Source organism: Ascaphus truei, chromosome 4 (genome assembly GCF_040206685.1).
Source record: "Ascaphus truei isolate aAscTru1 chromosome 4, aAscTru1.hap1, whole genome shotgun sequence".
NCBI lineage: Eukaryota > Metazoa > Chordata > Amphibia > Anura > Ascaphidae > Ascaphus > Ascaphus truei.
The window spans coordinates 370,114,229-370,128,765 of record NC_134486.1 but is presented as its reverse complement, the minus strand read 5'-3'; the positions used below and the strand labels follow the sequence as shown (position 1 = coordinate 370,128,765).

The 14,537-nt window shown below is 41.7% G+C and overlaps 1 protein-coding gene across 2 annotated transcripts in view; it reads left to right on the top strand.

The window, feature by feature from the left end:
* The window catches only part of NBAS (NBAS subunit of NRZ tethering complex), a 682,881-nt gene that overhangs the window by 288,912 nt on the left and 379,432 nt on the right, over nucleotides 1–14,537 (top strand). The window lies entirely within an intron of this gene.

Sequence of the window (14,537 nt, the reverse complement as noted above, 5' to 3'; positions counted from 1 at the left end):
AGAACTTTGCATCTTTGGTTCTCGTTTGCTGTACTGACAGCCATTTAGTGAACCCCCGAGACGAATCTTCGCCGATCGATCGGCAACGTGGCTAGTTACTTATCAGTGTGCGTATTCTATTGATGCACATATTAAAGAGGAGAAAAACAACAGTAAAAACAGCAGCTTGGACTGTTGCTTTAAGAAGATTTATTTTGGGATTAGGTGAAGCTACAGTATCTACTGTGTAGAAATATATAGTGTTGCTATTCACTTCAACATATAACTTTTTGGGGGCAAGCTCTGTTTTTCTTTAAATGTGCTTCCTTGCTTTTTCCTCATGCAAAAGCTAAAAAGAAAATACAACTAATCAATTATTCATTTGACATCTTTCTATTTACATAATATTAATTTGGGTTTATAGATTTCAAATTTGAGAAGTGAAAGCCTCTCATGATAGGTCATTTTAATGACTAAGGAAATCTAGACCTCTGTGAGCTGCAGTAAGTCTGCAGGTACAAATGTGTTGCACTGCGGCAGACCCTGTGTGCTTGCTTTTGTAGATCAATACCTGGTTATTTACAGAAGCTGGGCATAATGCATTAGCTAGATTCCTTCCATAGAAGGGTTCCACTTTGAAAAAGTGTTAAGCCATTCTATGCCCATGATGTGCATGTATGTAAATTATTAATGTAGTCTTTTTATTAAAGTTTGCGCCATCGTTTGCAAGATCTACAGTAGTTTATATTTTGCCATTTGCATTCAATTATCCGCATTCAATTGATCATCTTGTTCAGGGTGCCTGTGCCCATTGCATAGCATTTCTTGAAAGAAAGGCAGAGTATTAATAGGAATTCAAAATTACCGATATTTGATCAGAGCGAAATGTTCTAATGACTATCTGACCTGAAAATTCAAAGTGTTTATGTAGTTGTGTTGACAGTGTTACTTTTTCCCACTCCTGGTTCCCTGCCTCTTCCATTAACCCTTTAAAGAACACAATACTTTCCTATTCTCTGCACTTTTACCTATGAACCTCCATGATCATTGTGACGGGAGCTTTGTGACAGGCTATAATAATACACCAAATAACTGGTTTGAACTGAACGAGGCTTAGATATAATAAAGTATATTTATTCCTTAAATAGGTGAACACAGCAAAATAGTACAGTAACAGGCAAGAAGTAGCACTTACTTGGGGGTGGGGAATGAGAAGTATCAAATAGCAATTTTCCAGCAATCAGGTAACAATTCAGATGGTATAGAAGACAAAGGATATAGGGTTGACCACAGTTTATATATCTTTTGTGACCCTATCCTTAACATTAAGTACAGGTGATTGGACAACAATTATCTGTATCCAATCTTTAACATGGGAACACATTGTAATCCATGCCCCCCTGCTAGTTAGCTCATGCGCACTAGGACCCTGGGGTCTCATTTCTGTAGCCCCACATTTACATCAGGAATCCCAGCCAGTCTACCAAATGGAATTTCTGGCAGCATACTCTTTGTTGGAAGGTGTTAAATGTGACACAGACTGCTCTGGTTTGAGTCGTCTCCGCCCTCAGGTAAACAGTGAGGGTGACAAAACCCTTTGAACAACACTTAAGTCCTAGACATTGGGTCGCCTCTCTGACCATATGTTTCCTTGTATGCAAAGGAATTTCCTCTGGGTTTTATCCCTGCCTTGGGATACAGTGTTATAAGTAAAATACAAACATATTAAAATATCTGGTTCGGTTGGTTCTGTTGGGTCTAGTGGGTCCAAACTACCCAGATCTTAACGCCGGAACTGGGACACCATATGGTCCAAGTTTCAGCCCGCTATGACCTACGGAACCGGAGTTACACAAATACCACTTAAACCGTTTCCTATTTTAATACAAAAAACTCCGCTGTAAATTAAATCACGGTTTTTCACTAAATCCCCATTGAAAACAACGGGCTCCGCTGCCATAAACTTTCAATGGCAAATCGCCGCCGTTGGCGGCTATGTGAATCCGCCGCCATAGACTTGCAACGGGGCATCGCCGCCGTTGAAGTCTATGGGGTTTCTCCGCCATAGCCGGTCAATGGAAATTGGCCGCCATTGGAGTCTATGGGAGAATTCCCCGAACATTCAAGGGGGTCCATACTCCGTCGGGTTGGTCCAAGAGGGTCAAGGATGGTTCTGCAGCCATGCTGGAGCAGTGCCTACAGATACCCCAAACTCTGGCCCTCAGGACCCTCCAGAACCGGAGGTATGGATTCATGGTTTTTTGCTTTTCACACTTAGTCGAATTCCTGAGCTGTTTCTGCCGCCGCCATTGGAACCTATGGCGCGACCCGCTCTCTCGGCACGACCCTTTTCGGGGGTCCAGGATACGGGGACCCGGTGGTGGTCGAGTGGGGGGAGGTCTAGGGACTAGGGGCAAAAAGAATTTTATTTCTGGGTGCCCTAGAACTGTAGATTCCCACGCCACTTAACGTTTACTTGACTAACAGTGATCAAAGCTCTCTTTTAGAAAAAGTATCCGCTTTGCGGTTTGGACGGCAGCCAACTCGTTCCTGGAAAGCGCCATCGAGGAATCTCCATTGAAGTCAATGAGCCCATTTACTTACAATGGGAAACCGCCGCTCCTCCTCTCAGACGCCATCGGCTGATCTTCGAGGGAAACAGGTCCAAAACAGCAAGATCCGCCATTGAAATACATGGAGCTCTAATTTTGGCTTCCTGGTTCCTGTATACCAGGGGTGGACAATTCCAGTCCTCAAGGGCCACCATCAGGTCAGGTTTTCAGGATATCCCTGCTATTGCACAGGTGGCTCAGGCCAAAGACAAAGCCACTGATTGAGCCACCTATGCTTAAGCAGGGTTAGCTTGAAAACCTGACCTGATGGTGGACCTTGAGAACGGGAGTTGACTACCCCTGCTCTATCCAGTATACCCCCTTAAATTCCTCCATCAATATTTGGGTGGGTTAATAATTAAATTGTTCTCATTACATTCTTCAGTCAACTGTGTGCTTCAAACTCTTTCATACATCTCGATGAGCGGTAACTTGACCTTGTGTTCTCTCCACTGTGTTCCACTGTGTTGTGAAACTAAGTTCAGAGAAGAAAAAACTTCTTTCATATATCTACTCTAATGTTTCACTGCTACCCATAATACACTGTAACACAAAGCATGGCTTTTCTTCTAGTTATACATATGTTAGTAATTAAAAAATATTATACTTCCACAAGTCCCTGCCTCAAGGTATCTTAAAATCTATAAACCGGGTAAGTTGAAACATTGGGTAGAGGGGATGAAAGGGCTGGTGAGTTACTGATGGCAATAGAGCAGCTTTAACATTACCGAATATCAGCAAACAGCTCACACCCTTTGGCTGCCCTTCGGCTGTGCCAAAGGATGTCCGCCTTCGGGTCGATGTAGACTGAAGGGGTTCAGAGTCCTTTGTCCTCATGGATCATTAATATTCCAGTGGGTGGGGTTGATGAAACACATAGCAGTAAGCAAACGCAGATGTTAATACTTAGCATGCTGTTTCTGTGAGAAGGGAGCCGCTCTTGGGGGGACCTTTTCAGGTGTCTACTTTTGGGGCGATCCAGATGTAGACGGAAGGGGCTCAGAATTAACATCGGTCTACTAAATCAATCTGAAACTTTGAAACATTATATTTCTTTATCTTCTATAACATCAACATTACTGTATATATCTTTATTTCTAATCATCACTGTCAAATATCTCTACTGTTTGCATCATCCCCCACATTTGGTAAACTTGCAGATGCTCCCTTTTTAATTTCTTAAAACATTCTTTCATTGTCCTGCTCTCTCTGGAAGTTTCATCTCTGATATTGAAAACATATCCTCTCTGGTTTCCATCTCTTTTTTTTTTTTTTTTGTGTACCCATTCCAACTCATTTCAATGCCGCTAATTAATTAATTTCAGTCCTTTACTCAGACTTCTCATTCTTTAAATACATTCACAAATGTATAAAACCAGTGGGCTTTCTTTAACCATGTATGAAAATCACTGAACTTTGGGGGCTAAATATGGTGATAGAGGATCCTAATCTGTATCCCACTGATAGCAGCAACAGAAGATTTACTCTTGTATTTTGAACAAATACATTTTGAGACAAACATGCAGTACTTTATACTTCATCTCTTCCTAGCAGTGATGAAGTCAGGCTGTCAAATGATATGAATGGGTCATATTTTTAGATTAGTTCATGCTGTTCTCTTTTAAAGATCACATTTTCATGTATTGCTTTGGATTACGGCTTGGTTCATGTAAATGCAAATTTCCAAAACATGAACGGTCCAGGAAGAATGGACGTTGACAATTTGTGAAATGCACAGTGCCCATGAAGATGTCTAGGTCAGAGTAGGTAACAGAGTACAAGTTGTATAGAAACAAAACACTTCAGGAAACGCAAAGGCACATTAATTAGACGAGTATTCTAAAACTGGCCTTAACCTTGCCTTGGAAAATCTAGGGCTACCACCAACAAGATCCAGGTACACGCTGGGTACATGCTGCAAACATTTCAGTGACATTTCTGCAGAGACTAATGGCCCATCGGATTAACACAGCAGGGGTCCCTGGCAGTCCCGTTCATTATGAATGGGACTGCCAGGGACCTCTGCTGTTAATCCGATGGGCCATTAGTCTGTCTGCAGAAATGTCACTGAAATATTGCAGGATGTACCTGGGTCTTATTGGTGATTGCCCCAGATTTGTTTTAGAATACTCGTCGGCACTACAATATATAACACTTTTATAAACCAATAGTAACATACGTTATCCAGGTGCTCCTTTCTATTTTGTTTTGTTCAATATTGCATAAAGCCAAACTTTCTTCTTAATCCTAGCAGGTGAGTGAATGGTTGAGCATATTAATGCTGCAGGTTGGTTTTCATGCTGTGTTCTGTTCTGACAGTTCCTTACCTATTAGAAATTAGCTAAGGGACATAGGACTTAAGAAGTTGATTTGATCCATTATGCATTTCTCTGGAGTATTGTTTTCTGCAAGGCATTCTTCCAGTTTAGCACGCTAAAGAATGATGGCCATAATTATATTTTCTATCTGCCAAGTTTACTGTGAAGATGATAGACAAAGTTGTGGTGACCATAGCATGGGTGAGTCATTTGTTTTATATTAAGTAATGCATTTCAGTGATAGAGGGCATACACTGAATTTAAATTCATTGTCTTCAACAGTACAGAAGGGGTTAACAGGATAGAAGCATAGAAACCCGGGCCAATGTTAACATTTCTCTTAGCAGTCTGTAGGCAGAATGTTTTCCTCCAATTGTTATTCGTCATTTGGCAACATGTTCATTCAGTTTGCACATGCAGTATAGTTCAGCATTGCTTTGAGAAATAGGAGTTCGGCTAGGCATTATATTATTTGTTATGCCAGCTACAGCTCCTCCGGGAATATGTGTATTGCACCTCCAAGTTCAGTATTTTATACAGGAAACTGCAATCCTAATGCTGGCTGGCCAAAAGATGCCTAACTTTTATTTAATAATGTCAAACAAATATGCTTTATAAAAATGCTCGATGTACGTTGTTGGTACCTGCAGCCAAACTCTATCTATATATATATCGCTAGCATTTCGATAAATTATAATTGAATTCAAGTTTATATGGCTTTTGCCCATCCAGCTCATAAAAGGACTAAACAAAAAAAATCAGGGGTCTGCTGTAAACCACCAAAAATTTGAGAAAATGAAAACCAAACTTCTTATTCATACTCGTACAGCAGCAACATTGGGCTATGATTAAATTAAGGGTAATTTCAATTTTGTTTGATGTAGCTCCCACCCTTGTTCAACTACTAGTTAGTATAAGGGGTCAACATCCTTAATGGGTTAACTGTGTGGGATCTCTCGGGTTACTCCCCTCTCCATCATGAGATGTAGGATGACTACGCAGAAGGGATAACCACTCCCCAGTATGTCTTGTGACCAGGGGATATAGATCTTCCCAATGTTCTAGAAACAGGTTCCTCAGAGTTCAGACTGAAGCCTCAGTGTGCGTCCTGTAAATAGGTTTGTGCATATTAAGGATCTCCTGTCAACATTTATGGTTTTCAGTTGAGGAACATGTCCTATATTGTTGGCATGTGTAAGATTTGTTCTCATTTATGAAGAGAAGTAAGCAGGTATTCAGCAGGGAGTTCTCAGAGTAGTAGCTCCGGAGTATAATTGGATCGGCCCCATCGGAAGATCCTAAGTAAACTCCGGATCCAATATGCATGGACAGAGCAACGGAATATTGATTCCAGAGGACCGTGTATTCCCGCCATAGACCCCACTTGAGATGTGCACTATTGACACTATGAAGGAGATTGCCAAACTAACTATTACTAAGGGAAACAAGCAAGAGGACCTCACCAGCCATAGATTTGCATGCAAAAAATACATGTGGCAAAATATAAGTGCTCTAATGTGATCATCCTCTGGTAGATTCTGGTCCTATACAGAAGAGGGTCCTGGCTTAGTTACTTGTTGCATAAAGGTTGAATTTAATAGCTTGTAGGGAGACAGAGATGCAAGAAGAACCTTACAGTTCAGACAATTCAGTAGGAATACATGTTGCTGTGGGGACAGCCCGATGAGACTGAACAGTACTACATCCTTTTATTACAAACACAGGCATTCCTGATCCTCTAATAGACGCTTACTAAAGATCAGGGTATGTTGCAAAACTGTTAAATAAGTAACTGTCATATACTGTAGACATAGGTAGCTGCAGATTAGACACAGAAACGTATGTACAGGATTCACATTGAGGACCCCAGTTAGAACTCTGAGGGACCTGCTTCCAGAACAAATAGTGTGGCTATTTATACCTGTAGCACTGTTTCCCCCACCCTCTGAAAGATCCACTCTATTGCTACCGTGTGGTGCTGAGGCATTCCTGTTAGTTCCAATAGATCTGAGCGGTCTGGGGTGATATGGAGACCAGGACAGGCTTTTGGATATCATCTGTAGTTCTTTCCATTTGGTGTTCAGCACCTCCAGCTTCAGTGGGCTCTGGTAGTAACAGAGACAGTCCCCTCTGAAGCACATCAGTCATAAATACCATGCACTTACTCAATGCAGGCTGGGGTATGATTAACAAAGGCGCTTTATTTAGTAGTCACTACATCAGATCTTAACAGTGGTTCAGAGTGTTCCAACCTCTGGATGGTGCTTGACCCAGATAGTATGGGATCATCTTCCAGATCAGATGTTCTCTCAGTCCCTAGGACTGAGTCGGCCCGCTCATCCCGCCATGGGAGAGTCTCACAGCCCTCTGCTTCTGTTCTCCTCAGAACCAGGAACAGGACTCATCTAGTTTTGGCTCTGCCTCTCATTCAGGAAGCAGAAGGGGCAGGCTCATGGTCTATATCTATCCCTGATAGGCTAACGCAGGCCATGAGTCAGCACTGCATTCCATCAAAGAGGAACACAATGGGGGGCGGTCACAAGCCCCCAGATTTAACCTGTTATTGCCTGCAGCTAGCAGGGACTTGCATAACAGGGGGAAAGACAGATAGAAAGAGACATACCCTGTTACATACCCTTAAATGGACATCCTAGGTCACAAGGTAGAGAGTGGGGGGGGGATCAGAGTGGGCCAACAGTTAACCCCTTAAAGCAGCAATCCTTTCCCCCCCCCCCGAAGCGTTTATAGGTTTGAAGAATGGGTCTCTGGAGCTGAGCAGCGTTCATTTCAGCTCCGGGGAACCCTTTTTTACCGAGATACTTGCCTCCATAGAGGATGCAGGTAGCCACTGTGTGGGGCTAACGAAATGGCGTGTTTCAAGCTTCTGCATCACGCGGGCCAATAGGAAGCCGTGATTTCATCTCTTGCAACTTCCTATTGACCCGCGTGACTGGGAGCTGCTACCGGCACCCACTACAGAGATGAGTATCTGGGGGAGCAGGGGTCCCCGGAGCTGAGAGGAACACAGCCCCTGCTATTAGATAAAATACACATGTTCTGCTGCTATAAGGTCATTCACCCCTTATAGAAATCAGTAGCCAACCAAGAGGCGGTTACATACACCATTTTTCTTTTTTGTCATTCCATGCTCTTTGTAATATCTATAATGATTATGCTTTACATGCTGCACCATGAGGCTAAATAGACCGTGACAAGAAGATCTATTTTTTTCCCCGTGTGACATTTGTTGGTATAGTAATTGCTAAAAGTGCTGTCTATTTTATGTTGCACAGTCTCTTTGTTGTTTTTTTTGAGTTAATGAACTTTACTTATTCATATAAGAAGATGGTGAGAATAAAGATCATGTTAAATATGCAGTTAGAGTGGATAGCACCTGGTTTTTTTCTTTTGTTCATGCTGTGAATGGCAATATCTTGATATATATTCAGATACAGAAGAGTGCAAGCGAGCACGTTGGTTAGCACACGTTTAAAATTAATTATAGATTCATAGTAATTAAAATGTTCTTAATCACTGCTAATTCAGCTCAGAAATCATACAGTTATTACTGTGGTTTCCCAGAAAGCTTTTGTTTTACAACACATACAGTACATGTATTGTGATCTCTGAATAGCCTCTTAAGGGTTTATTCACTAAACTGTTTTTGGTTGTACTGCAGCTCACACAGCAATTCCATTGAAGTGAATAGACTCATCCATAGCTAATCATGGTGCACATTTGGCTCATAGAACTAAATGCTTAATTTCTTAAAGCTGCAAAACAGGCTGCATTGCGTTTTTAAAAGAATATATTTTTTAATTGCAGGTTTGAAACATAGGGGCCCCTTACTTCCCGAGACACTGACCTATAGGTGCGCCGACGAGTATTCTAAAACTTGCCTTAAACTTGCCTTGGAAAATCTGGGACTATCACCAACAAGACCCAGGTACTTGTACCCAGCATCTACCTGGGTCTTGTTGGTGATTGCCCCACATTGGTTTTAGAATACTCGTCAGCACTACAGTAAGATAGGTAAGGTGCCGGTATCTCTGTGAAATGTAAATGTCCCGGTCACGCTGATCAATAGGAAGCCACAACGGATGAAGGCACGGCATCCTATTGGCCATCGGGATATTTAAAGGCGCCATGATGATATGCACAAAGTATCACTGACTGCATAGATACCGGCACCGCTACGGAGGTACGTATGTCTGTAAGCAGGGGGTCCCCAAAGCTTTAATCCTTTAATAAAAAAAAAAATGTATTAAAAACCGCAGTGCAGCCTATTCTGCTGCTTTAACTGACCCAAGACAGTGAAGCATCGTTATCTGCTACATTTCCCCAGTCAATCCAGCAGTAAAGGTGTTAATAAATTCAGGTTTGACCTCTTCACCGTACACAAGTGTGCTTTGTTGTTCATGAAAAGCACAATGTTCTTTTATACTGGTTCCGTATGGCAAACACTGCTCTCATGATGATGGCAGACAGCCATGGTCTTGAGTGAGCTGCACCTGCTACTTTTTTTGTTGATAAATCACATAGGAGGAACTTTAGTCACCAAACAAAGCCATGATTGCCTTAATCAAAACATTCAATGGAACAAACTTAGACAGCAATCAACTGGAAAACGCATTTTCCCATGAACAAATAGCCATTTGAGAACGCCCGACAACAGCTCTGTATTCATTTAAATACCACCATTTTAACATATTAACGGCACAATCCTTACATTTGGAACTTATATTGTATACAATGTACACCATACACCATTATTATGCCTATCTTGCAACTCCAGGTAAAACTCAATACAAAATGTGGTTACGTTGCAAACTAAAAATATTCATTTTGATAAGTAAGCTTAATAGGTATCAAACTATCTATAATAGGTCTTCGGCAGTGCCCGATGATGAACGATTCATAACGCCTCTTCTGTGCACGTATTTTAAGAATATTTAAATTCTCCTGTCCAAGTAGTTTTGTAACAGTCGTTACTGTTGCAGCAGGAGCAAGCTCCTTTGTAATGGCATTAGCCGCAGGTGAAAAAGGGTTGCGCCTAATGTGCTATAGCACTTACACTAGCGAGTGCTACTGTATAATGCCTGCTACATCTGTAATTGCTGGAAAGTGACACATTTTGCAGCCCCCAGCTAATATGCACAGTGATTTTGACACCTAATTGTACAAAATCACTCTCATTGTTCAGTATGGGAAAAGCTCCATGTGTACTTTGGTTTTGTGAAGATTAGCCACCTAGTCCAGAACCAATTCCCCTTAAACTTAATCTTTTGAATTCCTCCCAAAAAATCCCACACACGTTTACTTTACAACACATGAGAAATGATTCATAAGTAAGATACATATGTATTAAATCTCTGCTGATTTGAAGCCTGCTTCCTGTATTGTGTAGATGTTGAATAACTAGCTTAGTGTTAGCAGAGAATAATTGATCTGTAAACTCATAGGACACTTGTAAACATGTACACATTCTCGGTTTGAATACTCTGAGATAGTGATGGGTTTATTCACATCCAGTACTTCTGTGGCCTTAGCCACATTTGACAGCTAAAGATAGTATGGTGTGATCAGTGGTGCCTGTATGTGGACTGACTAAAATGTTTTAAGGATTCTATCTGTCATATTTTTTGTTTAACATTCTGTAATGTGCAGATCCTGGGTTTGTGCTTCATTACATATTTTTTGTTTGTGCAACAGATCTGCCACTGACTGTTGTGCAAAAACTGTCTGGCACAAGGTCCAGAGCATGGCCTGGAATATAGATCCTAAATTGAAAACTGATGCTCTTTTATCAATAGTGTTGATTACGCCTTTCCTGTGCTTAAACGTGTACAGTTCATCTACAGTAACAAGCAGAGTTCGGTAGAGCGAGATTAAATGCCAAGGACCAAATATTGCCAGACTTGGTCATATTCTGGTTTCTTTACACAAACTCCTGGTTTGAAGCCACTTGCCATTAAGTGCTGTTGCTATAATGCAATAGATATGAATTGATATCCTGATACATGACATTTAAGATTCCCCATGCAAGAAAATGATCATATTTTCCTTATAACTAAGGGAAAACACTAAGCATAATCAAGATCACCATTATTAATGTCCTGTTGGGTTACTCATTTAGCAAGTAGGTACATGTTTGTCTGTATTCTTGTGTCTAGGATCTCTCCGGTGGCTTTTCTCAAGCTTGGCCTGGTACGATTGCATGTCCATGACTTTAACAGGTGCTGGGCGTTTGTTAGGTAGCGTTTGAAACAACTTCCTAATAGTGAGAACTGTTGTAACCTTGTCTAGTTGCAGATGTTGGACTGAGATGTTAGCGTGTGGTCCTATTTTTTGTATATATTTTCACAGTAAGGCAGTGACTCGTACAGTAAGAGGGAACATTGAGTTTTGTGTGTAAGACATTCCTTGAGTTTCTGGAGAAGGTTGGATTTGCACAGGGCATCCTAAAGGGAATGTAACCAAGGAATTGCCAGTTTACTGACAGAGAAACAATTTACTTTATTATGTAACTGTAATATAATTTATAGAAGGTTCCTTCTATTTAACAGGGTTGTTAATAATGGAATTTGGAGAGAAGCCGTAGCAGTGAGCGAGGCAGGGGGGAATTATGTGATGCAACAAGAAGAAAGCTCTGCTCCACAAGTTGCTTGTTCTTAAAAAGTGTGTCTTTCTCATTCAAATGTTTTACTGGTTCATAAACCCACAAATATCATTACACTGGTGACATAGACATGTCCTAAGTCATTTATAGAGAGTGCATTTCTCTCTTCAAGAGTTATGGGGGACTAAAGATAAGATCCATTTACTTGTTTTGTGGCTGAGCATATCACTTCCTTTCTTCCGCTTATTTTCATCGCTTGTTCTTAAGTACCAGAGAGATGGCAAAAGTAAAAGCGTAGGAAGTTTCGAAAAACAAATGGTTTCTCCCCCTCACCCCCCCACCCTTGCGGTGACGTTGGCAGCATGCCGGCGGCCCTTTTAACACGGGTATAGCAAAATTGGAATATCTGCAGAAATGGGGGACTGGATTGGACACGGACTTCTGTTGCCTAAAGGCTCAACAACAAAACTCTTGTAAGTGCATCTACTTAGTTATACAAAATAAATGCAAACGTTTTATATTTAACCTGATGTCATTTCCAAATTGTCCTTATTTTTTTTTATTTTTTTTAATGATTATTAAGTGAGTTGTTAATGGAAAAAAGTCTATGAAAAGATCTTTGGCAAATGGTGTTCTTTGGAAGACTCCGACTTGTGGTGCAGGTACATTTAATGACTCGGGGGATAGCTGTGTTGAAGTTCTTGTTTACTTATGCAGTGAGGGACAAGGTTCAGGAAGTACTGCTGGTTCTGAGCATAGCAGTGATAAAAGGGCATCGGTCCAGAATTTAATTTGGACCGGTCAGTCATTAGTACAGCTCCAGGATTTCTGTTTCCAGAAGTAGTTTGTGTTCAGTTATAAAAAGAGAAACAATTGTATTCAATAATGGTAGCAATCTCTCTGTTTGTATGCTCTTCTGAGAATAATACTTAAAATGCAATAAAACATTAATGCAGTAGGCTTTCTACTTAAAACCATCAACGATTTTCTTAATCTGACTAAAGAAAATGTTTACAGAAATTACACTCATAAATTATATAAATGAATAAATCAATCAACTTGAAAAAGTAACTTTCAAACTTGCATTAGTACAAAGTACTAATTCATTAAAAGTGCACATGGTAAAATCTACTAATGGGAAATTCTAATATAGCTAATACTTTGTAAAAGATAAATGCTACTTGAATATAGTTTTTGCTAGTATAATAATATTCTGCTTCAATAGTGTAACGGTGAATCCCCCACCCGGTGGGAGATCTGGCAATTACTGTACGTGTGGTGCATGATACCTGCTGGTAACAGGAGGGCTGAGTTGTCCGCCGGTGGTAGTGGGGACACATGACTAGGCTTCTGGGGTTCATACCCTCCATATCTCTTTAGCAGTGCAGCGCCTCCATCTTCCGTAGGATCCAGGAACTGAAGGTGATCTCCCACAGAAACTATTACCTCTCCCCCCGTAAGGTCACGCACCAAGCAGGAGGTATATGCAAACAGGAACGGTTTATTGTCCTCTGTACAACACAGTCACAAAGCAGGCTTGTGCCCAATGCAGTATCTCTCAGCTACCATGGATGGCTGGTCCATGGATCTCCACTACAGGCCCTTCCCTGCTTCCCTAGCAGAGGTATGGTCCACACCCACTCTCCCCGGGAGGTAAGGAGAGGGCCCAATACTCAGCCATTCCAATGTGTGACCTGCCTTCCTCAAGTGGGGAAAGGCACTGCTAAATTTGGGCGGTACATGCCCTTAAGTATAACCAAGAGAAGGGCACCAGGTCTGTCTCATGATTGGTCATGCCCAGGCCTGATGTCACCGCCCCCCGCTGTCCTCAAATGCAACTCCTCGGAGGGAGAAAAGGCCATATCAACTACTGGCAAGTTTTGCTTGTACCAGGGCTTACTGCCAGGAGGGAAGCAAACTAGTAGCCACAGATGGCATGGCTACACTAGCATAGGGGATATTTTTTTTCTCATAGCAGGAAACATACTGTAATTTTTCTGTTTCCACTTGATAATAAAGCATTGATAAATCCCTTAGATTTGTTGTTCACAATCTCTTTAAACTGGCCACCGACCCGCAAAAAATGTGTATACAGCAAGATGACCAAGATTTGAATAAGGATTTCACAAAGTAGAATATATTAATTTGGTTATTAATGGGGAGAAAATGTCACTCTGTCCTTGTCTTTATCTCACCTGTCGTTCTGAGCCCCCTCCCGATCCCCCCCACTTAAGATTCCAAACCCTCCTTAAACCAATGCAGAACTGCATACAAATGTATCATTTTATTATTCTAATTTCCAACTATGCAGTTTTTTTTTATATTTTGAGAAATGTAAATGTAGCACTGCTTGCCCCCCAGTGGGAGATGCACAGCCTATGCTACCTAGTGTGTGTTACAATACCTGTTAGGATCAGGAAAGCTGAGCTGATCTGCGGTGTTGTGGAGATCAGGACAGGCTTAGGTTCGTTCTCTTGGTGTTCAGCGCTTCCAGCCGTAGTGGGTTCCAGGGTGTCAAGAAGTCGGCCCCCACTACTGCATACTTCTCCCTCCTGCCCAAGGACTGATACTCAGACAGGAGTGTCATAACAAGGGTCTTTTATTGTATGGCAGGCATCCACAGCAGATCTCCATACAGTGATGCAGAGTCTCAGAGGTCCCAGACCTCTTGATGGTGATGGCCCCTGGTCTTACAGGGTCTCTGTGGCTGAATCTGATGTCCCCCCAGCCAAAGGCAGAGGGTGAGCACGCTCATCCTGCCATAGGAGAAACTCACTGCTCTCTGCCTCCTCTCTCTTCCAAAGCAGTAACAGGACTTCCTCTCTCTTCGAGCAGAAGCAGGACTAAACTAAATTTGGTCACACCCTCCTAGGAGGATCAAGAAGGGATGGGCTCATGGTCTGTACCTATCCCTGATAGGCTTACACAGGCCATGAGTCACCACCTTCTATCACTCATAAGAGGGACATAACGGGGGTTAAGAGCCCTTAGATTTAACCTGTTCTGCCT